The sequence below is a fragment of the Oryx dammah genome, unplaced genomic scaffold (assembly GCF_014754425.2).
Source record: "Oryx dammah isolate SB20612 unplaced genomic scaffold, SCBI_Odam_1.1 HiC_scaffold_25, whole genome shotgun sequence".
Taxonomy (NCBI): Eukaryota; Metazoa; Chordata; class Mammalia; order Artiodactyla; family Bovidae; genus Oryx; species Oryx dammah.
In genome coordinates this window covers 42,839,005-42,865,156 of record NW_024070209.1, presented here as the reverse complement: position 1 = coordinate 42,865,156, position 26,152 = coordinate 42,839,005, and the positions used below count along the sequence as shown (strand labels likewise).

Genomic DNA, 26,152 nt, shown 5'->3' with positions numbered 1-26,152 from the left:
TTTGTATGTCGATCATTCTCCATGAAGTGGTTGTTTAAAAAAAAAAGGAAAATGCAAAGTATTTGGGCCCCACCCCAGAACTTCTGTATCAGAGGCTGAGAAGCTGTGGCCCAGCGACCCGTGTGGGGTTCCGATGTCAACTTTGAAAACTGTTCTGAGCCTGTCAAGACTGCTAGAAATGCAGAATCTCACCCCCCACCCACCCAAGCCTGTGGCTGACATACAAACCCCAGGTCATTGGGATGCAAGCACTGCTCTAAGCCTTCTCCCTGTATCCGGTTAAAATTTGAACACCAGAAAGGTGTGTCCTTGGATAGAAGCTTCTCAGTTCTTCACAGAAATGCTGTAACAGGATGGTAATCCAAGCGTAAGCAACAAAGGCCTGAAAGACTTTTCTGTATCTGTGAAAAACAATTTCTTCTGCCTTTTGTCCCCCTCAGATAAGAAATTGTCCTGGCAATTTTCTCTGAGGTTAGTGCAAGCACCTATGTCTGTTTTTGAGAAAGAAATTGAAGTTATGAAACCTCTTTAGACTAAGTTGCCAAGACATGTAGATTTTACCTCACTTCTAAGCAGTAGTCCTAGTGTATATGGCTTCTTTCATGTAGCTCTCGCTTCTCCTCCATAATGTGATCTTTGTATTTTAATTCTTGTGTTAACCTTTCATCGTGACTGCCTTTTTAAAAACTGTAAGTAGGCTCAGATATTGTGTGAGATGACAATAGCGTCTGTCTGATACCCTAGAACATCTCTGCCTGTATAAAACACAGCAATTTCAAGAATTCAGTTAGAATTCCTTCTGCTTCATGGAGCTTTCCTGGCTGCTTTCCAGCACAGTTGTAATTCATACGGCCTCAGGTAGTGTTATATATACCACATGTTGCCCAAAACTTTGTGAGGTAATGTTTGTAAAGTGCTTGAACAATGTAGGAACATAGTGACTAAACCACCACCATGACTAAGTCATGTCTGACTCTTATGACCCCATGGACTGTAGCTTGCCAGGCTCCTCTGTCCCTTGGATTCTCCAGGCAAGAATACTGGAGTGGGTGCCATTTCCTTCTCCGGGGGATCTTCCCGACCCAGGGATCAAACCCAGTCTCCTATATTGCAGGCAGACTCTTTACCAACTGAGCTTCAAGGGAAGCCCTAAGGAACATGGTAGATACTCAAAATTTGATGATTACCATTCAGTTCAGTTCAGTTCAGTTCAGTCACTCAGTCATGTTCAACTCTTTGTGACCCCATGAATTGCAGCATGCCAGGCCTCCCTGTCCATCACCAATGCCCGGAGTTCACTCAAACTCATGTGCATCAAGTTGGTGATGCCATCCAGCCATCTTATCCTCTGTCGTCCCCTTCTCCTCCTGCCCCCAGTCCCTCCCAGCATCAGGGTCTTTTCCAGTGAGTCAACTCTTCCATGAGGTGGCCAAAGTATTGGAGTTTCAGCTTCAACATCAGTCCTTCCAATGAACACCCAGGACTGATTTCCTTTAGAATGGACTGGTTGGATCTCCTTGCAGTCCAAGGGACTCACAAGAGTCTTCTCCAACACCACAGTTCAAAAGCATCAATTCTTCAGCACTCAGCTTTCTTCACAGTCCAACTCTCACATCCATACATGACCACTGGAAAAACCATAGCCTTGACTAGACGGACCTTTGTTGGCAAAGTAATGTCTCTGCTTTTGAATATGCTATCTAGGTTGGTCATAACTTTTCTTCCAAGGAGCAAATGTCTTTTAATTTCATGGCTGCAATCACCATCTGCTGTGATTTGGGAGCCCAGAAAAATATAGTCTGACAGTTTCTACTGTTCCCCATCTATTTCCCATGAAGTGATGGGACCAGATGCCGTGATCTTCGTTTTCTGAATGTTGAGCTTTAAGCCAACTTTTTCACTCTCCTCTTTCACTTTCATCAAGAGGCTTTTTAGTTCCTCTTCACTTTCTGCCATAAGGGTGGTGTCATCTGCATATCTGAGGTGATTGATATTTCTCCTGGCAATCTTGATTCCAGCTTGTGCTTCTTCCAGCCCAGCGTTTCTCATGATGTACTCTGCATAGAAGTTAAATAAGCAGGGTGACAATATACAGCCTTGACGTACTCCTTTTCCTATTTGGAACCAGTCTGTTGTTCCATGTCCAGTTCTAACTGTTGCTTCCTGACCTGCATATAGTTTTTTCAAGAAACCTATATTGTCATTGTTTGTATATACTTATGTGGCCTTCCTACCAGACCATGAGCCCCTTTGGGATGAGGAAAGGGCCTTGTTTATTGTTGGATTCCCAAGTAGCCTGGTTCTTGTTACACTCACAATAGGTTCTTACACATAACATTAATGAGAGAAAACATGGAGTGCTTTCAAAAGAAAAGTTATTGCCATTGTTGGAGCATTGGGTCTCAGCCAACCCCTCCAAAGGGAGAAGATATTATGCCAACAAGAACAACACATCCCTTGGCCTCAGTCCCGAGGGCATCAGAAAAAAAAAAAAAAAAGGGAAGTGAGGGATAAATGTCACCAAAGTTGTCAGTGAAACTCAGTTCAGAAGAAACTCTGACCAAAACCAAAATGGAACCAACTGAAAATGTTAATGGTCATTTTTAGTAAGTCACAAGAATTGAAGAAAAGCTATTTTAATAAGCAGAATGATTTCATTTTCCACATAGCCTAGGAAATTAAAATCTAGATAGTTTCTTTTACTTTGTCTCGGGTCTACTTTGCACCACTTTCGCAGAAAGCAGTATGGTTTCACCTTCAATAAACTGTCAAAACAAGAAGCAAAAGGGATAGTGTCTCAAGTATTTGTTCATGGGAGAAAAAAACACATTGGATGTCATATGTGGGGTTATTTGACATAGTATTCTGGGGTGGGGGAAGAATTCAGGCAAGAGAAGAAAAGAATCAGGTTTGCATGATGTAGAAGCGGGTAATGGTGAAACTAATGAAGTTGGAGATTCAAGCCCCTTTGCTTAGCCCCAGCATCTTCCAAAGCCCCAAGTGGGACCCTCATGATTTTGCATTTATAATTTAGCTTTAGTGTTTGTAAAATGGGCTTCCCAAGTTGTGTAGGTTTTAGGCTCTGCAATACCAGAACTGCTCCTGATGAAACACCTCTCCATGTCTGTAGCTCTTGCTTTTCAGATTTACTTTTAAATAGTCTTTTGGCTCTGCCTTGCTAGATAGGTGATGCAACAACTAGGGGGTTTGATAATGAGGAAGAAGGTCCTTGGAGACCCTCTGGGAGGGGAGATGGATCCCCACAGCTGAGATCAAAGTGATGAAATATAGATGCTAGAGTGTTTTCCTTCAAGGATTATCACAGTCATTTTAGGGTAGAGATTCGAAACCATAGCTTAGTTCCCACCCCCTCAGAACCAAGAGACATTTGGCTGTCATAAAGGGTTGGGGTGGGGAGGGCTGCTACTGGCATTTAATTGGTAGAAGCCAGGAGTGTTGCTAAATATTCTACAATACACTAGCGAGCCCCCAACAACAAAGAACCGTCTGGCCCTAAATATCAATAGTGCTGTTGTTGAGAAATCCTGTTCTAGTGTACTTGTTTCACTGTAGGTCACTGACAACGCAGGTTGTCCAAATGAAATGATCAGCAGAGTAAGGTACCTTCTCCAAGGCCTTTTGTAGTTTGGTTTCCCCCATAAACCATTGTTCGCATGTATCTAGCTCTTCCTTCTTTAGTACCTTCTACCCCACGGGCAACATACAGTCAAAGGCTTTCAGGACAGCGGCTCTAACTGAAAACAGTGGCGAAAACCTGGTTCCAGCTCTGTTGTGTGAGAAGCAAGGAGTGCCTCCCTGGGGGTCCAGAAGTGGTACTTTGTTGTGCAAGTCCTGATCCAAAGATCCACTTTCCTGAAACTAAAACAAACAGCTATTTCCCTGACAACATGAATGTCAAGGCAATGCCAAGGAAATGTCCACACCCTGAAAATTAAAAAAAAATACTTCTTTGGCTGCAATGATCTTATTACTAGTTACAGCATGTGGGATCTTTGATCTTTGTTGCAACATACAGAACCTTTTAGTTGCAGCATGCAGGATCTAGTTCCCTGACCAGGGATTGAACCCACCCGCACCCTGCAGCATGGAGTCTTAGGCCCTGGACCACCAAGGAAGTCCCCCACACCCTGAAAATGTTGATCCTGCTTCTAGGCTGCAGAGCTCTACTAGTTTAAGTCCGAGCATGACCAATGAATTGCCTCAAATTCCTGCCCTTTGACCTCAGCTGGTCCTCCCTGATTTTTTTTTTTTAATAATTTTTCTTATTTTATTTTTGGATGTGCTGATTTTCCGTTGCTACGCGGGCTTTTCTCTAGTTGTGGTGAGCGGGGGTTACTCTCTAGTTGCAGTGCATAGCATTCCTTGGTGGCTCAGTGGAAAAGAATCTGCCTGCCAGTGCAGGAGACATGGGTTCCATCCCTGATCCGGGAAGATGCCCCAGAGCAACAAAGCCTGTGAGTCACAGCTATTGAGCCTGGGCTCTAGAGCACAACTCCTGAGCCCATGTGCTGCCGTTCCTGAAGTCTGAGTGCCCTAGAGCATGTGCTCCACAGTAAGAGAAGTCACCACAATGAGAAGCCTGTGCTACCTTTTGACCAGCCTTCTAGTCACCTTCTAACTGTGTCTCTGTGTGATTCTCACAGCAACACATTTCCCCCAAGGCCCCAAATCTTTTTCTCCTTGTTTCCCTTCTGCAGATGTCCTTGCCTCATGCTTTCTTGAGATGAGTAACAAAATAATCATAGCTGCTATCATTTATGCGGCAGTCACAGCCCTAGGCTGATACAATATGTACCCTTCATCAGCAAGCTGAGTATCAGTAACCCCGTTTTGCAGATGATGAAACCAGAGCCTAAAGAGGCCTTGAACTTCTTCTAAGTCACAGTGCAGACATTTGACCCCTGGACTGCGCATCTCCAGGTTGAACTCCTTGTACTTCTATCTTCTTCCCTGATAATATGTCTCTGTCTTGATCCCTGGGTCTTGGAGGAAGAAAAGTTCTTTCAACCCAAAGTTTCCTCCTCCATCTTGGTCTTGATTTCCTCCTTTCTCCCTGCACCTTGCTTCTTTGCCTCTGCCACTTCTCCTCTCACACGGCTCAGTCCCTCCTCCCTACAAAGAAGCATGGTGTCCCTGGCTTCTCCAACACACTCCTGCATCATCTGCCTCCTTTGTTTCACTGTTAATTTGTTGATTTGGCCACCTTTTCTGCTCTTTCGTGAGCTCTTTGGTCTGTCCTGTCACCTGTTCCATAGGCCAAGCCTGCGCCCTCCCTGGCTCTGTGTGTCCTTGGCTCCCTTCTACTTCCTCCCGGATGGGCACCTGGATTGTCTCCTCCCCTTCTATTTCTCTGCCTGGAGCATTGCCCTGAATAGCAAAGGTGATGGTGATGACCTCACCTTCAGAACTGGGCAAAAATCAGACAAGTCCTTCCCAGGGCTCAGGGAGATGGCTGAAGCAGGGCTCCCAGGGAAATTCCTTTGGGCTGGAGTTCTGTTCAGCAGAATGACGATATACTCTTACCATTTTTAGAACAGTGATTACCAAATGGAAATACCCTATTTCGCTAGAGACTGAGACCCGAAGGTACTAGCTTCATATCTAAATGTCATTCACCTCTTCACTGTAACCAAAGCTCTGAGAAATAGAGACACATGACTACATGCTAGGGGATTCAATTCCTGTTTTTCCTTCCTGTTTGTCCTCTGTTCAAATCAAAAAAGAAATACCTAAAAGAAATAACTTCTTGGTATTGTTATCCTGATAACATATTATTACTACGTCTGTGGAGATAAAGTTAAATGAAATAATAGTTTTTGACTTGTTGGCATCAAATGCTGTCAGTTTTTATTGGCATCAGATGCTATCAATTGTTAAAGACAAGTAAGTAACATCTAGGTACTAAGTCTGAATTTGATGGCAAAGATCCCTTCTCTGGGTAACTCCATTCTCATACCTTCTCCACTGAAATGTCTATAGGAATTTCCATGCATTGGTATTAGTAAGTTTTTGTCTAACATTCATCCATCCATCAATGGGTTCATTCCTTAATTTAACAAATATTTATCAAAACTGTGTGCTCAGTCCTTGGATAAGATAGACACAGAGCCTTGTCCTCAGGGAGTGTAGTCTAATCCAGCATTTTAAATTCTGTGTTATATTTTCAACAGACACTCACCCCAGACTTGGGGTAGCTGATCAGGGACATTTCCAGGAAACAAATAATATCTAAGGTAAAGCCTGAGTGTGTTAGGTGAAGGTGGAGGAGTGAAATTGTGGGGAGGGGTTGTCCCAAGGAGAATAGCATTTTAGAAGGCTCATGTCAAGGGAGAGAAAGTTTTAGGGAACTGGAAAGAAGTCATTCTCAGTAGAATAGAGACGAGAAGAATGGAGAGAGGTCATCACCATAGTTAATACTTTAGATCAGCAGTCCCCCAGCGTTTTGGCACCAGGGACAGGTTTCGTGAAAGACAATTTTTCCATGGACTTGGAAGGGTGAGAAGGAGGATGGTTCAGGATTTGGGAGCCACTGGGAGTGGCGGATGAAGCTTTACTTGGTCACCTGCTGCTCACCTCCTGCTGTGTGGCCCAGTTCCTAACAGGCCACAGCCCAGGAGTTGGGGACCCCTGCTTTAGATACATCAAGTGGGTACCATTATTATTCCCATTTTGCAGATATGGGAACTGAGGTTAAAGCAGTTTTCCCAGGGTCACCCAGCTCATATGTAGCAACTGTCAACACAACCCAGGATCTGTGCCCTTAGCTGACACAATACTGCCTCCCATCCTACCTTTGGTATATTTTCCAAACTTCCTCCCAGCAATGATTTGGGGACTCCAGGAGAAAAAAATAGATTAAGGCAGTGGTTTTATATTTAATAGGATATCTGAGAGGAAATCTTAACCAAAGAAAGCCTGCCCTCCTCCATCTGCTACCCTCTGTAAATCAGATTAAGGTATGGACTTCCCTGATAGTCAGTGGTTAGGACTCCTAGCTTTCACTGCTGAGGGCGCCAGTTCCATCCCTGGTTGGGGACCCTGCCAGCCAAAAAAAGAGACAAAAAGATTAAGGGTTAAGATGCTGCTCTCCTTTAAGGGGATATTTTTATTTTAATAGAGGAGAGACCACAAGTTTTGAGCACCCTAACAAGTCCAGTGGATGGAAGATGGAGTAGACAGTTTAGGGTAGTGGCCCAGCCTGTGCCCCTCAGGAGATCAAGTAGGTAATGGATAAGAGATTACCTAGTCATATAATTGGAGGCATCTTTTTGGCCTGGGAGAGTTAGTATAAATCAATGGACTCTTAATTTTCTAGGAGAGAATGAATGACATAGGCTCTTAAAAGTTGCACATTAGAAGTTTTTCCCCTCTCCCATTACTAATGACATAAGTGAAAATCACTCAGATTGACTCATTCAGAGGTAACTGAGTTTTCTTTAATTCTGTGACTGATCTAGAACAAATAATGGCTTCATGTCCCTTAAGGGAGAAACCAGAAATGGTTTATTGCTATAAACTTTGCAAGTAAAACTTCAAAGTGATGAAGCATGTAGATAGCACACTCAAGCTTGGAGCATGGTGATACAACTTCTCAAGACTGGATAATCTCTTGTGGACAGTTACTGACTAGTCCAGTTAAACCTTAAACCTATGAGAAAAGTACCATTAGTTCACAACTGATTTTTCCTAGAATCAAAACATTTCAGTATGAAATTTACTATATATCACCTTTCGTGAGTAAAATGCTTACTTCTCCTGTTTCATCCTGGTTGCCTCATTCCTTCTGAAGAAAGTAGATGAGGGAAGGTTATATTTTAGGTGCTGAGACTGGCTTGAATCAAAATGCCTATCTCCAGCACCTCCTGTGGTGAAATGAGGTTTGAGCATTGTTTGCTTTGTTTATTCTCAAAACTGGTAAAGCTGATAGTTTGCATGTATATAATTGGTTGGATTAGAAAAGGAGCTAAGGAGCTTTGGAGGCACTTACGGCCAGTGATGGTCCATAGTTAGTTGGTTTAGTCAGTTGCCTAAGTACAGAGGATGTGTGTGTTTCATATCCTTGTTTATATCATTGACTGTGTGGATCACAATAAACTGTGGAAAATTCTGAAAGAGATGGAAACACCAGACCACCTAACCTACCTCTTGAGAAACTTATATGCAGGTCAGGAAGCAACAGTTAGAACTGGACATGGAACAACAGACTGGTTCTAAATAGGAAAAATAGTACGTCAAGGCTGTATATTGTCACCCTGCTTATTTAATTTCTATGCAGAGTATATCATGAGAAACGCTGGGCTGGAAGAAGCACAAGCTGGAATCAAGATTGCCGGGAGAAATATCAATCACCTCAGATATGCAGATGACACCACCCTTATGGCAGAAAGTGAAGAGGAGCTAAAAAGCCTCTTGAAGAAAGTGAAAGAGGAGAGTGAAAAAGTTGGCTTAAAGCTCAACATTCAGAAAATGAAGATCATGGCATCTGGTCCCATCACTTCATGGGAAATAGATGGGGAAACAGTGGAAACAGTGTCAGACTTTATTTTGAGGGGCTCCAAAATCACTGCAGATGGTGATTGCAGCCATGAAATTAAAAGACACTTGCTCCTTGGAAGGAAAGCTATGACCAACCTAGATAGTATATTCAAAAGCAGAGACATTACTTTGCCAACAAAGGTCCGTCTAGTCAAGGCTATGGTTTTTCCAGTGGTCATGTATGGATGTGAGAGTTGGACTGTGAAGAAAGCTGAGTGCTGAAGAATTGATGCTTTTGAACTGTGGTGTTGGAGAAGACTGTTGAGAGTCCCTTGGACTGCAAGGAGAGCCAACCAGTCCATTCTAAATGAAATCAGTCCTGGGTGTTCATTGGAAGGACTAATGCTGAAGCTGAAACTCCAATACTTTGGCCACCTCATGCAAAGAGTTGACTCATTGGAAAAGACCTTGATGCTGGGAGGGATTGGGGGCAGGGGGAGAAGGGGACGACAGAGGATGAGATGGCTGGATGGCATCACCAACTTGATGCACGTGAGTTTGGGTGAACTCCAGGCATTGGTGATGGACAGGGAGGCCTGGCGTGCTGCAATTCATGGGGTCGCAAAGAGTCAGACACGGCTGAGAGACTGAACTGAACTGAACTGAACTGAGGGAACTCAAAGTCATGTGGAAAAGGGATATGGTTTATCAGTTAGTCCTCTCTGCTCAAACCATTCCCCACCCCTCATCAAAAATGGACAATAGTGTTTTTTGTTTTTAACATTTCTGTCTTTAGTTGTGTTGCGTCTTAGTTTCGGCAGTGGGGATCTTTGTGTGGCAGGTGGACCGTCAGCTGTAGCATGTGGGATTTTTTTTTTTTTTTGGTGGCGCTGCACAGAGTCAGACACGACTGAAGTGACTTAGCAGCAGCAGCAGCAGTGCAGTCTCTAGTTGTGGCATGTGGGATCCAGTTTCCCAACCAGGGATCAAACCCAGGGCCCCTGCATTGGGAGTGTGGAGTCTCAGTCACTGAACCACCAGGGAGGTCCAACAAGAGTTCTATTGGCCCTTTCCCTGCTGCTTAAAACTCCTCCTTCCACTTGGCCAGATTTGATTTGGCTGTTTCTCTCAGGTACATGGATAGAGAGTTTGGTTACAAAATTCTGTTTATTGAGTTATTGTATAGATAATTTACTGTTTCATCACTTTGAAAATAACACTTTTTTTTCCCCATTGGGACATAGAATGTCTGTCTTTTAGAAACATTATGGTCAGAAACACAACCATCAGCAATAAGCCTTTATCTTTGTTTCTCTTTTACCATTGGGTCTCCTTGTCACAGCAGCTAGAAAATGTATGATATGGTGCTTCGACTTTGTGGTCATTGAGAGAGTGAGGAGGAAAAGAAGGAAAGTGAACAGCCTAACAAATCCATCTCTGACCAAGTGAATGACTAAATGAACCCAACTCTGAGCAAGCCAGTGGCTCTGAAAGTACTTGAACAATGAATGTGCGTGGTGGTTCACATCCCACAAACGTTTATTGGTTCAAGCAGATGGAGGTTTTATGAGCTGCACACTAGGAAGAAGCAAGGTCTGACCTTGAAAACTCAGATTTAGGACTCACCCCAAAGTGGGTGAGTGCAAATATGCCGCAAAGGTGCCACAAAGACCCGAGGCTCACCTGCAATTGGCAGCTGCTTTGTCTTTTCTTTATTATTATTATTATTATTTTACTTTACAATACTGTATTGGTTTTGCCATACATCAACATGAATCCGCCACGGGTGTACATAAGTTCCACTCCTGAACCCCACTCCCAACTCCCTCCCCATACCATCTCTCTGGGTTATCCCAGTGCACCAGCCCCAAGCATCCTGTATCATGTGGTACAGTAGATAGAGTTATTTTCCTGAGGCCTCAATTGGCCTCAGTGTATTAATAAACTATAAAAGGACAGACTCAAAATGACTTTGACAAGAGGGGATTTATTGGAAGGCTTGTGTAACAGAGGATGGCTCAACAGCTCAGTGACAGAAAGGGCAGGGCATCAGATGGAAGGAAACCAGGGAAACTCTCCCTCCCTCATCCTGCCCCTTCCTCCCACAACCCTTCTCTCTGGTTAGCTCTCTACAAGGATCCCTTCTTCTCTCTCCCTGCAGAAGGGGTTGTCCCCACTATGGGGTGCCATAGCCTCACATCTACCAGCTTCTTGTCCCTGTCTTTCTCTGTCTTCTCAAGAGGCTTAGCCTCCTACCTGGCCATCCAATGTTGAAATTCCTCAAGGCTGTATCCTATGTCCTCTTACTTCCTCTGACAGAGATCTAATTCATGCCCACAGAGATCTTCTTATTCAATCACCATCTCTACTTACAGGGTTCCCTTATTTATTTTCCCAAACAGACCTTCCTCCAAGCTTTAAGAGTTTGTATCCACTTACCTAACTGCTGTCTGCTCTTGGGCATCTCAAAGACATCTGAAGCTTTCCTCTTCTTTCTTGGTAACAAAATTCTCCTCTTGTTGGAAGTGGAGATGTACCTGGCTAAAGAGACCATATTTTCCAGTTTCTCTTTGCCGATAGGGATGGACAATGAGATGGAAGCAGAAGTAATCAAGTTTCTAGGGAAAGTCCTTTACAAAAGGCTGACTCAGCTGGAAGTCTTGCCAGTTTTGCCCTGATGCCATCCTCCTCCTTCTGCCTGAAATGTGGATGTGATAGCTAGTGCTAGGGCACTCATCTTGAGAGTATGAGGAGAACTTGAGGATGGAAAGAGCACTAATGGTGGCAGAGAAAACAGTGGACAGGGCCTGGGATAAAGATGCCTACTTTCTATCTACAGATGGCTTTTAGGTAAGAAATGATAAATGTCTGTCTTACTGAAGCCACTACTATTGTGGGTCTCTATAATTAGAACCAAACACAATTCCTAATTAGAGCCTAAGGTATAGGCTCTTCCTATACCTCAACTCTCATCTGGCACCAGGATATGCTCCACTCTTCTCCCTCTTCTTAAGTGATGGCTGTCCTCTCTCCCTATGCTCACCACCCTCTCTCCTGCTGCTTAGTCTTCTCACGTGCCATTTGCAATGCCTATTTCTCAGCTCAGTCATCAACTTTGCTAGGTCAATCCTCGTCATAGGTCTCAGAATACCACCAGCCTCTTTTTTGTAGTAACTGTCCCCATTGTAATTTCACAAGCTAGGGGAGGGACCAGACTAGTCCCTCACACTAAATTGTAACCTCCGTGGGGGCAAGACCATGTTTTTCCCTTTTATTACCATTGCATTCTTTATTTCTAAGCATACTTTAGCAATAAGTGCTTACCCCTCCCTCCCCCCAAAAAGGAAAATGAATGTACCAGAAAGGAATTACTCGAGTCTCTCTGAAAGTAAAATCGCTCAGTTGTGTCTGACTCTTTGCGACTCCATGGACTGTAGCCTTCCAGGCTCCTCCACACATGGGATTTTCCAGGCAAGAATACTGGAGTGGGTTGCCATTTCCTTCTCCAGGGGATCTTCTGGACCCAGGGATTGAACCCTGGTCTCCAGCACCACAGGCAGACTATTTATCATCTGAGCCACCAGAGAAGTCCTCAGAAATATGAACCAGGTCTCTCTGGTTCATATTTTAAAGAATCCCAGGGAAGAAGAATTCTGCTGGTTTAGTTAGGGCCAAGTTTCCACCTCAGACCAAGAGCAGACTCAAAAGAACATGGCTGCCCTCAGTCAAATCACATTTTTGGATTAGGGAAAGAAACAGTGCTAAAAGAAGGGAAAGGGGATAGGTACACATCCACCCCTTTGGGGATGTTTTTTGTGCTTATGGTAACCTACTTTTACCTGGAGGGGAAGGTGGAGGGAGGAGAGTTCACAGTATAACCTGGCTTAGGTCTTGCATGCCCTGGAGGAAACCTGGTCCCCAGACTATTGTATATAATAAGAGGACCACCTCAGTATACTCCCTCAGGGTCTATTCCCATTCATGGTCAATAGATCATAAGAATGAAAATTCTTGTTTTAAATTCCATTTTATGACTTCTGATCAATTCAACCAGCCCTGAAAATATAAGCTCTTCACTTAACTTGAAGCCCTTCCCCTTCTGGCCCCTGCTGCCCTCTCTGACTCCGTCCTATTTCTCGATACCAGAGTTCAGCCCTGCCTCAAGGGCGGCTGTTCCCTCTCCCTGCAGCTCTCTGTTCTTAGATCCTGGTGAGGCTGGCTCTGAGGGAAGTGGAGCCAGCAGGGCTGCTGTGCAGACTTCTGCAGATTGTACGATGCACAAAGGTGCTGGACTAAGGGCAGAAATTCAGTTCTAGTGCTGCCACCAAGCTGTGTGCTCCAAGAAAGAGGAGCGTTTCTCCTTGCCAAAGAGACTTCTGTAGCAAGTCCAGGGTCCTTGGGCTGCATCTGGCCAGAGGGAGCTCTGTGTTCACTTGTACACAAGTGGGACCATAAAGAAAGCTGGGACCATAAAGAAGGCTGAGCGTCGAAGAATTGATGCTTTTGAACTGTGGTGTTGAGAAGACTCATGAAAGTCCCTTGGACTGCAAAAAGATCCAACCAGTCAATCTTAAAGGAAGTCAGTCCTGAATATCCATTGATAGGACTGATGCTGAAGCTGAAACTCCAATATTTTGGCCATCTGATGCAAGGAGCCAACTCATTGAAAAAGACCCTGATACTGGGAAAGATTGAAGGCAGGAAGAAAAGGGGATGACAGAGGATACGATGGTTGGATGGCATCACCGACTTGATGGACATGAGTTTGAGCAAGCTCCAGGAGTTGGTGACAGACAGGGAAGCCTGGCATGCTGTAGCCCATGGGGTTGCAAAGAGGTGGACACAACTGAGCGACTGAACTGAACACAAGCAAATAAAGCTGGTGGTAGCCCAGAGCTTCCTCATCAGAGCTGGAAATTCTCCTCTATTGGATGAGGGTGACTCTGGGGCTGAATTGACACTGAAGCTGAAAATCTTGCAAGTGACTGGAGGTGGAGAGAGCTCTGTGAGGTGATCTTGAAGGGAGCTCTAGCTCTGCCTGTCCCTGGCATTGGTGCTCTTGGTTTAGACTCTTCACATCTTGTACGTTTTTGTCTCACAAGTATATTCTGAGCCCTCATCACGTGCCACTACCCCACTGATCCATGGTGACCAGACTCCGCTCTTTGGGAATTTAGAGGGAAAGAGATACAAATCAGATAATCACACTGACAACATTTTTTTAAGGATAATTTTTTAAATTTTATTTATTTTTATTTTTTACTTCACTGGGTCTTCATTGCTGCATGCAGGCTTTCTCTACTTGTGGCAAGTGGGGTCTACTCTTCAGCGAAATGTGCAGGTTTGTTGTAGCTTCTCTTGTTGCAGAGCAAAGGCTCTAGGGTGTGTGAGCTCAGTAGTTGCAGCACTTGGCCTCAGTAGGTGCAACTCAAGGGCTCTAGAGTGTGTGCTCAGTAGTTTTGGGGCCTGTTTGTCCCGAGGCATGTGGAATCTTCCCAGACTAGGGATTGAATCCATGTCCCCTGCACTGGTAGATGGGTTCTTAAAAACTGGACTGCCAGGCAAGCCCCACATCAACAACATTTACTATTAAAAAGCTGTGATGAGCCCAGGAAGGAGATAAGGGTGGGACTTTGAGAGCTCATGGTAGGGGGAACTAGGTGGAGGCTGGGATGTTGGGAAGACTTCCCTGAGGAAGCGACTCAAGCTCCAGATGGAAGGATGGATGGGTAGGAGGTGACTGGGCAGACAAAGGATGAGACCTGATATGGAAGATAACCTGGTCCAAAGGAGACAAGAACCATGGGCCCAGCTCTGAAAGCAGGTCACTCTAGTGCCCAAAGATATTTCCAACAATGCTTCTGGGATTTTAAGAATATGACACTACTCATCACTGAAGTTCCATTTACAGATCATTCTGGTAAGTCATCTTTCAGGGACCATTGAGAGAGTGACTCAGTGGTGTGCTCCCTTCTGCTCGCCAGAGCTGACTATACATATCTCTTCCCAATTTCGCATTCAGTGGCATAGCCTTGGTAGCTTGAAATTGGTCATGGTGGGAGTATTTACACCAGAGAAATTGGTGAATAAATTCAGGCTTTTTTTTTTTTTTCTTGCAGAGCCCATATTAAACAGTTACTAGTAGGGTACTGAGCATGAAGCACTTCTCACAGCCCTGGAGAGGTTACCTAATTCATAGTACAGCATAAGTCTTCTTGAAAAAGTTGAATTTATTACAATGTGACTTGGTGGCCTTTGGATTCTGCCAGAGATAGCTGGGGAGAAACACTGCCGACCCACCAGAGGTATGATTTCTGCCACTCATGAAGGTTTCTTGGCAATTGGCTTTCAAGACACAGAACCTCAGAAGCTCTGTTACCTGAGGGTGATGGAGGTAGTCAGATTGGGATAGTCACAGGCCTGCTGACTCCCTCCAGGGTCAGAGACTATTACCGGGTCCAGTAGCCAAATAGAGCACCCCAGACTTCCGCCCTCCCCTCTTCGGACTAGCAGGTGGTTCATGACATAGGTCAGACACAAATTATGTGTGTAATTCAACCCCCTGCTTTCTGTCCCTGCAGTGGTGTGGGGACAGCTTGATTCAGATCACGAGTCTCCTGAGAGCAGCGACTGACTTAGTGAGCCTCATGTTCTTCACACTTCTGACCCCGTGCCTGGTACTCAGCAGTCTTTACCTAGATGCTGGCTTTGGAATCAATATCCCCATGAAAGAGAACCCAGAAAGTCTACACAGCTAGATCCCCTGTTCACCCTAGGCCTTCACTGGTCCTTATGCTTGCCTTTCTGGCAACTTCCCTTTAGCCTGCTGAACTCAGTTTGGGGGAACTCTGAGACACTGTCCCTCATCCCCCAAGACTGGTCAGCTGCCTGTACCATGCAGTGTTATCCCCAGTTCCTGTCCTCCTAGGTCGTTCCATCACGCCCCCTCTACTGTGAGTGTCTGCATCTCATGGCCCCGGCATAGTGTTAGGCACAAAGTGAAAGTGAAAGTCACTCAGTCATGTCTGACTCTTATGGCCCCATGGACTATATACAGTTCATGGAGTTCTCCAGGCCAGAATATTGGAGTGGGTAGCCTTTCCCTTCTCCAGGAGATCTTCCCAACCCAGGGATCAAACCCAGGTCTCCTGCATTGTGGGCAGATTCTTTACCAGCTGAGTCAAGCCCAAGAATACAGGAGTGGGCAGACTATCCCTTCTCTAGTGGATCTTCCAGACCCAGGAATTGAACTGGATTCTCCTGCATTGAAGGCGGATTCTTTACCAACTGAGCTATCAGGGAAGCCCAAAGTTAGGCACAAAATTGGTGCCCAATAAATATGAGAGGCTGAAGCTATTGCAAACAACTTAAATTTCAGGAAAGATGGGAGAGTGCTGCACTTTACAAGCTCCTTCTGCATGCCAAGTATATGAAGGTCAGCAGAATATGCTACCCCAAAATATGCCACTTTGGCATAGGATTATTTTGAACTGCAGGCAGTTGAGAAGCGGATATAAGAAAAGCTCTCGTTTGCTCCATAATTACCTAAAAGTAGGACCAAAGTTCAGAAAGGTGTCCCTTTCCCCCTCTCTCCCAGAAGGGACTGAAGTTTATCGCTGGAAATACCTCTAGACCCTTACCAGCTTGGAGATGGCACCAGAGGACTCTGCCTAACAAATTCTACTAACAAGCCTTTGCCTTTCAGTGGTTCCTGCTCTGTATTTGCCTCCCACAATTTGCTGGCGTAGAAATTTAAATTCCTTTTCCTTTTCTTGTCACTTCTAAAAGCATATTGTTCTTTTGTTAAGATGTCACAGAGCCCAGCTGTAATCACCCCTTTGAGTTATCCATCACTGGTGCACTGCACGTATTAGTAACCTGTTTCTTTCTTTCCTGTTAATCTGTCTGACAGCCTAACTTACAGGCTCCAGGTAGAGAACCTAAGAGAGTAGAGGGACAAAGACTTTTTTCCTTGCCTAATATCATACACTTCCCTGGTTGCTCAGATGGTAAAGAATCTGCTTGGAATGCAGGAGATCTTCCTGACCCAGGTTCAATCCCTGCGTCCGGAAGATCCCTTGAAGAAGGGAATAGCAACCCACTCCGGTATTCTTGCCTTTAGAATCCCATGGACAGAGAAGCCTGTTGGGCTACAGTCAATGGGGTCGCAAAGAGTCGGACACGACTGAGTGACTAACACACACAGTATCATATATTCCTTATATTCTTTCTCTCTCTTAATCCTTACAGCAACCCCATGAAGTAAATTCTGTTATTCCCATTTTACAGAGAAGGAACTGAAGATCAGAGGTGTTAAGTAATTTACCCAAAGTCACACAACTCTACAGGAGCTAGCACTCAGGTACAGATATGATTCTCTGCCTCCCACCCACAGTGATGTATGGTGGGATGGAACCAGAGTACTCAACTGCAGCAGTGAAAACCTGTTTAGTCTAAAGTGTTTATTTCTTTGCCTTTTTTCCTTGCCTCCAACATCTGGGCCTTCATTCCTAAGGGCCAGTTTGCCTACAGATTGATTCAATTTAAGCTTATGGGACATAAGATCTATTCCTGTTGCATTTCTCACAGTTTTTTTTTTTTTTTTTCAGGGAACCTTTTGCTACATTTATTCCATTCACTCCAAGTCCTTGAGGTTTATGGAGAAGGAACATGCAACAAGATGCTGTTGGAGCCAGTAAATTCCTTCTGCTAAAACTCTTGACCATTGTGTCTTAGAGTGGAATGCCAGGACAACATGCACCAGAAATACCTGGGGGGTTGGATAAGGGTCAGTTTCTCAACTATGCTCCATAGTAGGTCTCTGTGTGAGAAATCGACATCTTAACCAGGCACCTCTGGTTAGTTTTGCTTAGGAGCTTTCAAGGACCTGTTTAAAACTTTACCTTATAATTGGCAGAGATAAGCCCACAAATCTCGAGTGTAGAGCTAGAATTATTATAAAGTACGTGCATTTTAACCTGAGTAAACCTATGTAGCAATCAGTCAGATCAAGATAGAGGAGGAGGAAGTTTCCCTCTACGTCATCCCAGAGGTAACTGCTATTCTGAATATTACCATGGACTAGTTTTGCCTGTTTTTGAACCTCACAGATGTGGAATCTTACTGTTCTGCTGTTGTGCCTGTTTTCTTTCATTTACATTGTTTTTGCAATTTATCCATGTTGCTGTATGTGCCAGTAGTTTGTTTCTTTTTATGGTTGGTAATATTCCATTGTATGAGTATACATACAGGGTATCTTCCCAACCCAGGGATCGAACCCGGGTCTCCCGCATTGGAGGCAGACACTTTAACCTCTGGGCCACCAGGGTACCTAGTGTATAGGTGTCCATCCCAAACTCCCTAATTATCCCTTCCCCCCATCCTCCACCTCAATCCCCCTGCCAAACATCAGTTCGTTCTCAGTAAGTCTGTGAGTCTATTTCTGTTTTGTAAGTTTGTTTGTATCATTCCTTTCTGGATTCCACATATAAGGGATGTCATATGATATTTCTCCTTCTGTCTGACTTACTTCACTCAGGATGACAATCTCTAAGTCTATCCATGTTGCTACAAATAGCATTATTTCGTTCTTTTTAATGGCTGAGTAATATTCCATTGTATATTTGTACCACATCTTCTTTATATCCATTCCTCTGCTGAGGGCAATTAGGTTGCTTCCATGTCTTGGCTATTTTTAAAAGTGCTACAATGAACATTGAGGTGCATGTATCTTTTCATAACATATTTTTCTGTGGGTATATGCCCAGGAGTGGGATTGCAGGGTCATGTGGTAGCTCTATTTTAGTTTTTTAAGGAACCTCCATGCTGTTCTCCAGAATGGTTGTACCAATTTGTATTCCCACCAACAATGTAGAAGGATTAGGAGCATTCTTGTACTTAGTCTTTTGATGAGCACAGTCACTCATTTCTCTTTTTAGGTAACTGCATAGGATTGAAATTACTTCAGGCTTAAGGCTTGACTGTGAGAGGCAGATGGGAGTTGATTCATAACTAGGAGCAAGAAGTGCAGCACTGGGGAGGATGTCGGCAATCACCATCGAAAAGGAACAAAGTGCCAGGCTGGGATCTCGGTGGCTGATTCTAGCTCATATATTCTTTTTTCCTTTTTTAAGACTTTTTTTTTTTTTAATGTGGACCATTTTTTAAAGTCTTTATTGAATTTGTTACAATGTATTGCTTCTGTTTTATGTTTTGGTTTCCTGACCATGAGGCATGTGGGATCTTACCTCCCCAACCAGGGCTTGAACCTGCACCCCCTGCATTGGAAGGCGGATTCTTAACCACTGGACTGCCAGGGAAGTCCCCTGCAGCTCATGTATTCTTAACAGGCAATACTGCTCCCAAGGTGTTTCTTAGGTGGAGGGGGGCGAGGGGCAAAGGTATGTGAAAAAAAATCTTATATATTGCAATGGTTCATGCCCTAAGATATGTTGATATACAGTCATATCATGGGAAGAAGAGCAATTAGGAAAAAAATTGCCTGACAGGGTTCTTTAAGAGGAGGTAATGAAAACAGCGTGGGAAACACTAGTCTAGCTGAATGAATACATTCTCCTGGCTCCAACATCTGGATTCTAAGGAGATTATCACTCTTTTTGGTCCAGGAGGGGGATTTGGGAATAAGTAACAGTACCTACAGATGTTCACGGAGTAACACAGCTAAGTTCTTTGTGTGCGTGTCAGGAGGGCCTGGGACTTGTAGGCACAAGGAAGATAACACTCTGAAAGGACAAGTGGAGAACCAGAGTCCATGAAGATCTTGCTGTAATCAACACAGCAGCCAACTGGCCCGTGAGAGGAAAAGTTTATTTTATTAGCTCCTCTGCTGAGGAAGGAAGTGTTGAATGTCTCCACCAGCCTGCTGGGTGTCTTATAAGATCAGATCTTGCCTGGAGGAAGCTCTGGAACCACAATACAGCCACCACAGTTGAGGCTTCCTCAGCAGCCGGCACCCATTGTTCTCCTTTAGCTCATGCGTGATGTTTCCGCCCCAGCAGGCCTTCCCTGGTGAGCAAATGGAAAGAAAATAAAAAATCTGGAAAGAATGAGCGCATCAGAGAGCAAGCAGACACCATGCATCAAGCTGTGATGTTAGCCCCTACAGCAGGCAGGAAGAAGGGGGGTTTGGAGGGAAGGAAGCCCCTGTGCTTCTCCTTAACCCATGTTCTCTTTAGCCGAGGTTTCTCGGGGCGGGGGGTGCCAGTCACCTCAACTTGCTTCTGAGGGGTATGTGGGTAGCTGTGAGGAGTACTCCTGGGGGCACTGTAACTCTTAATCCCAACCCCACTAAACCCCAGCACTGACTTCAGCCCCGAATTACACACAGTGGCTGTGTGATAGGTACAGTGGCTAAACCCACTTGTAACCTGTGCGGCCTTAGTGAGTTTCTTTCCCTAAGTTCTCTGGGCCTCCATCTCCTCGTCTGCAGGATGGAGGTGGCAGTGCTGGCCCCTCCCTCATCGTTATGAGGGCGAGACTAGTGAACATGTGTCAGGAGCTCAGAATAGAGCTCGGCACAGTTTCCTCTATGAGCAGTGGCCTGAGGATAACTCGCAGTCCTATGAATGGCTGCACTGTTACTTATGATAACAGATGCCTGTCCTCAAGCTGCATCCACACTAGGGAGGAGACCACCTTCTAATTTCTTATTCAACTGCAAGACTGACAGGCAAGTGTTATTTTAATAATTTTCCCAACTCCTCTCTAGACTTCAGGCAGGGGTATTGCTGCCCCCTTGGGGCTGTCATTTCTTGATCGACTCCTTTTTCCCTCCCCTCTTTTCTCCCACTCAACAGCCAGGCTCCAGAAGAGGAGGTGAAGATAACCACTGTCCGTGGAGTGGGGACGCTACGTAGCTAAGAGGAAATTATGATGGAGCCTGATGACTCATGACTTGCTGTGGATTTGGCCCACTGGGGTGAGGTCACGGCACAGACAGGGACTCAAGCCGAGGTCTGCTGGTCTAAGAAGTAGAGCTGCTTTCACATGAGAATGAGGTTGCTCCCAGCCGAGGTGGTGGTTGTGGGCCCTGTGCACCACGTCCTCTTCCTTTCCACACTCATCACATGGAATGATGAGCCTGGCTGGTGTAAATGCAGTTGAATGGGTTCATCTGGTTGTTGGCATAGCTTTCAGAGGCCCAGCTTCTTTGTTCTGTGTCCGGTTTCCAAAAGATCCTCTGACTTTTCTGGAACATTGTTCAATGATTTGTTCTGCATATCACAGGCTGAGCTCCCCAGGGAGTAGGCTGTGCAACAGAGGTTTGCTTGCACAAAGTTTCCTGGGGAGTGAACCAACACCTGTAGCGAGAGGCGAAGCCGCAGGATGGATGGAAGGAAAAGCTGAACTTTGATGCTGTCCCAACAGAGGCTTCAGCTGATGTCATGAGGAGCTCTGGAGCTAGGATGGCCCTTTACAGTTGGAACCCAGGCCAGGCTTTATACCCCCACTGACCACTGGATATAGGCTTCTCTAGGAAGGTATGGAGAGGCCTTGGGGGAGGCGGCCCGCTGTAGACCAGGGCCAGCTCTAAGGATCCTACCAACACTTCCCGAAGCTGGGTTAAAGAACCCCTCAACCCAGGGCGAGACCTGGGCAGTGCACCTCAGTGTCCAGCACACTAAGCATGGGTGGTAGACCTTTCTGTCTCTTGTGTGTATGTTAGTTGCTCAGTTGTGTCCAGCTCTTTGCGATCCCATGGAATTCTATGCAGTCCATGGAATTCTCCAGGCCAGAAAACCAGAGTGGGTTGACATTTCTTTCTCCAGGTGATCTTCCTTACCCATTGCAGGCAGATTCTTTACCATCTGAACCACCAGCGAAGCCTACCTCTTGCCACTGTCCAAATGCTTCTCATTTTCTAAGAGCTACAGAGTACAATGACTGAAGGTATAGACTTTAGTGGACTCAAGTTCAAGTCCTGTTTCTACTACTCATTTGGCTGGCAATATTTATAGCGTATATTTCAGGTGCTGTTCAATGCAATATGGGTACAAAAGTAGTAACCCCTTCTCTCTGGAGCTTATTATATTCCATGTGCTGCAGGGAGACACAGGCAATTTTAAAAAGGAATACACATACACACATGTACACTTAATATCAAATATATGTTTGATATACATTGTATAAACTCTATGCATTATATCTAATAATCAGTGACATGGAGAATGTGAGGAGGGTGTGGGGGTGAGGGAATGGGGAGGCTTGGTTTGTGCAGAGGTCAGGAAGGCTTCCTTCCCTGAGGAGGTGACATTTGAGCTGAGACAAGAGGTGTGGCTGTACAGAGATCAGGGAGTGAGGAGTTCAGGTGAAAGGAACAGCTGTGCAAAGGCCCTTTGAAGGGAGTGATCAGGGAGCACCAGGAGGCCAAGGTGTTGGGTGGAGTAGGAGGAGGAAAATGGAAGAGGGGGAGGGAGGAGTTTCAGGAGGAGAGAAATTCAGAAAGGTTTCTAGGCAATATCCACAGAAGGGAAATGTAGAGACAGAAAGCAGGTTGCCTGGGGCTGGAAGAGGGAGGAAGATTAGGGAGTGATGCCTAGGGGCATGCAGTTTCTGTATGAAACGATGGAAATGGTCTAATATCCATTGAGATGGTAACTGCACAACTCTGAGAACGTGCTAAAAGCCACACCGTTGTGCACTGTAAGTAGGCAAACTGTATGGTATGTGAATTATATCTGAAAGAGCTATTTTAAAAATAGAAGCAGCGGATCAGGTATGACCTGACGTGCCATCTGAGGGTCTGAGATGGGGCGCCCCTGGAAGGCTTTAAGCGGGAGGGCAGAATAATAGGATTTACATTTGAAGAGAACCTCTCTGCTCTGCTGCTGCGCTGAGAACAGGCTGAAGGGGGCAGGGAGGGAAGCTGAGAGGTGGCTAGGAAAGGCAATAATCCAGGTGGCAGGTACTAGAAGTGGCATGGGAGGGGAGTGGGTGGTCGAATTTAGACACCTACGGATGGTGTCCATAGAACTGCTGGGAGAAGTTTGTGAAAGAGCAGAGTCGAGTGGCCATTTACTAGAATGAAGGCGGCTGTGGGAAAAACACATTTGGGGTGGAATCATGAGTCTGTGACTATGTGAGTTTCAGAGACCCGTGAGAGATGCTAGAGGTGGTGTGAGTCATGTCTAGAGTCCAGCACGGGTGCCTCTGGGCTGGAGAGGGATTCTGGGAGTTACCAGCATACCGATGGATTTTAGTCTTGATACTGGTTGAGACCTTAGGGAGGAGTAAAAACACAAGTGATGGCCAAGACTGAACCTTTGAGCTTTAGTTTTCCAAACTTGGACGATCTCCCTGGCACAGCTGTTGTGAGTGTTGGCAGGAGCACAATGAGTACAGTGCTCTCTCCTGCGACCTCTTTGATCTCAGAGGTCCTCAGATACACTTCCGTCTGCTTAGTGTCTTCAGCCTTATTTTATTACTTTATCCAGTTCAGTCCTGAGCACTGACTCAGCCTCCCTGCTTGGAACACCAGCTACCTAAATATCCTTGCACTGCCTACCCTCCAAGGATGCACCTTCCAGTGGAGAAAACAGAAAACCCCATCAACATGATAATGTATGGCAAACTCAAGGCAGGCGGTAACAGATGCACCGCCAGACTGGAGCTTCAGTTCAGTCATTCAGTCGTGTCCTACTTTGGAACCCCTTGGACCGCAGCTCCCCTGTGGTGGATGGATGGCCTCCCTGTCCATCACCAACTCCCAGAGTTTGCTCAAACTCATGTCCATCGAGTCGGTGATGCCATCCAACCATCTCATCCTCTGTTATCCCCTTCTCCTCCTGCCTTCAATCTTTCCCAGTATGAGGGTCTTTTCCAATCAGTCAGTTCTTCGCATCAGGTAGCCAAAGTATTGAGGTTTCAGCTTCATTATCAGTCTTTCCAATGAATATTCAGGACTGTTTTCCTTTAGGCTGGAGGTGGGAGGCATTAATTCAGATGGGAGACATTTGTGAGGGTCTCACTAAGGACGCAGAACATGAGCTGGAGCTTAAAAGTTAAAAAGGAAACTATGGGGGAGAGATGGGGGTAGAAAGGAGGGCAACCCAGGTTGACGTGTCAAGAACCGAACCACAGGGGTCTTTTAAACAAAACAAAGCAAAACAATGTCTTTGTTCGGCTGCATCAGTCCTAATTGTGGCACACCGGATCTTTGTGTGTCATGCGGATTCTTTCTTTGCGGTGCGTGGGTTCTCTAGTTGTGGCCTAGGGGTTCAGCGTGCAGTCTCAGTAGTTGCTGTGCACGTGCTTAGTTGTTCCACGGCATGTGGGATCTTAGTTCCCAGACCAGGGATGGAACCCGTGTCCTCTGCATTGCAAGGCAGATTCTCAACCACTGGACCACCAGGGAAGTCCCCACAGGGAGTCTTTCGTGGCCAAAGCACTGCGTTCATGGTGATGGGATGGAGGAGGCTCAGTCTGGCTTGAGCCAAACTGGAGGTGTTGGCAGAAGGCACTCTTTTAATAAACCTGCACCCAAGGGCACACCTTGAATCATTTGGTTACCCAGAACTGCTCCCCTCTGAGCATAGACCTAGGGCGTTGGACTCTTCTCAGTCTTAAACCCATTAACCAGCTCATCAGCTTCATTGAGGCTACCTTCCATTTTCTACCCAGCCAGTTGTGACCTTCTGACCACCACCTGTTTTCCTCCTCTGCTCCATTACTGTAGCCCATCTCTTGCTGGCATTTTCAACTGACTGGCTTCTTTGGTTTTCTACTCCATCATCTTATAAACTCCCTGCTGCTGCTGCTGCTGCTAAGTCACTTCAGTTGTGTCCGATTCTGTGCGACCCCATAGACGGCAGCCCACCAGGCTCCCCCGTCCCTGGGATTCTCCAGGCAAGAACACTGGGGTGGGTTGCCATTTCCTTCTCCAATGCATGAAAGTGAAAATTGAAAGTGAAGTCACTCGGTTGCATCTGACTCCTTGCGACCCCATGGACTGCAGCTTACCAGGCCCCTCTATCCATGTGATTTTCTAGGCAAGTGTACTGGAGTGGGTTGCCATTGCCTTCTCCTATAAACTCCCAATCCTGGTCATTTCAATAACCTCTTTCTCTTCTATTTCAGGGTGTCAGGGACATAGTAAATATATGTCCTATTACAGGTCAAATGTAAATCCTATTATTCTGGACAATAATTCCTTAACTGCATTTTGCAGTAGCTTTAACTTTTTTTTTTTAATCACTCATCTCCATTGGGCTCTTAAGAATAGGGGTCCACTCTTTCATGCATGCTTAGGCAGCTAAATTTCCCATCTTCCACTGTACCCACACCAAAATTTTGTTCTTTTTTTCAACTTGCTCTCAGCACAGAAGATGGGAGGGTTTCAGGCACGTGCTCCTTCAAACGTTTGCCTTCACTGCATGCAAACATATCTACTTCTTGATATTCACTGCCACATTCAAAACTTAGTGGCTTAAATAATAACAAACATTTATTATCATACAGTTTGTGCACTCTGGCTGTGGTTTAGTTGGGTGCCTCTCCTTCAAGGTCTCTCATAAGAGGGCAATCACACTATTGGCTGGTGCTGAAGGACCCTCTTCTGGGGTCCCTAATGTGGGCCTTTACATAGGGCTACCTACACATGGCAGCTGATACCCACTAAGGGGGAGCAATCCAAGAGACAGCAGTTTAAGAGTGCCTAAGATAGAAGCCACAGTCTGTTTATAAAACTGAACATCCTAAGTGGCTTACCATCACTTCTACTGTATTCTGTTAGAACTGAGCCAGTGAGTCTGGCCTGCACTTAAAGGGAGGGGATTACACAAGGGCGTGAGTACCAGGAGGCAGAGATCCCCAGGCACCATCTTAGAAGCCGCCTACTCCCTTCTGCCCTCCTTTCCATATTCCTGCTCCCTACCTGGGCTAGTTCCTCAACACGTGCAGATGTTCCTGACCTCTGGATCCAGCTGTATCAAGTTTCCACAGTTGTCCCATTGCCTCCGTCTCCTCTAACTTGAGGCACTTTCAGGAATCCCTCTTCTTTTCATTCATATTTATTTTTGGCCGCATGTGGGCTTCCTCCAGGTGCGGTGAGTGGGGGCTACTCTTTGTTGCGGGGCGAGGCTTCTCGTCACAGCGGCTTCTGCTGCAGAGCATAGACTGTAGGCTCACAGGTTCAGTAGCGTGGCGCATGTGCCTGGTTGTTCCAAGGCCTGTGGGATTTTGCTGGACCACTGAACCCGTGTCTCCTGAATTGACAGGTGGATTCCTCACCTCTGGGCCACCAGGGAAGTTCCAGAAGTCTCTTAAATTAAAAAGAAACCTCCCCTCCACTTCCATCTATGTGTGACCCCTGATTTCTCCCTCCTTCCTCTGTTGCTATTCTTGAGAATGTGACATTTATTCCTTGCATTCAGGTCCACCTCCACAGCACTGCTCTACTAAGGTCATCCTAAATGCCAGATCATGTGGCTACATTTCAATCCCTGTCTTGGTGGACTTGTGTAGGATTCAATGCTATTAGCTCTGCACTTTAGCATATCTTGCCCTGCTGATTTCACTTTTTCAGCTCCCTCTCTCATGGTGGGTGCTCAGTCATGACTCTTTGCGACCCCATGGACTGCAGCCCTCCAGCCTCCTCCGTCCATGTGATTTTCCGGACAGGAATACTGGAACGGGTTGC

The 26,152-nt window shown here is 45.6% G+C and overlaps 1 long non-coding RNA gene across 1 annotated transcript; it reads left to right on the top strand.

The window, feature by feature from the left end:
• Positions 1 to 9,440: 9,440 nt before the first annotated feature.
• Positions 9,441 to 23,834, top strand: LOC120851418. Its single transcript, XR_005718321.1, has 3 exons — positions 9,441 to 9,456; positions 12,358 to 12,361; positions 23,744 to 23,834. It is a non-coding gene; the product is annotated as an uncharacterized LOC120851418 (long non-coding RNA).
• The last annotated feature ends 2,318 nt before the right edge of the window (positions 23,835 to 26,152 follow it).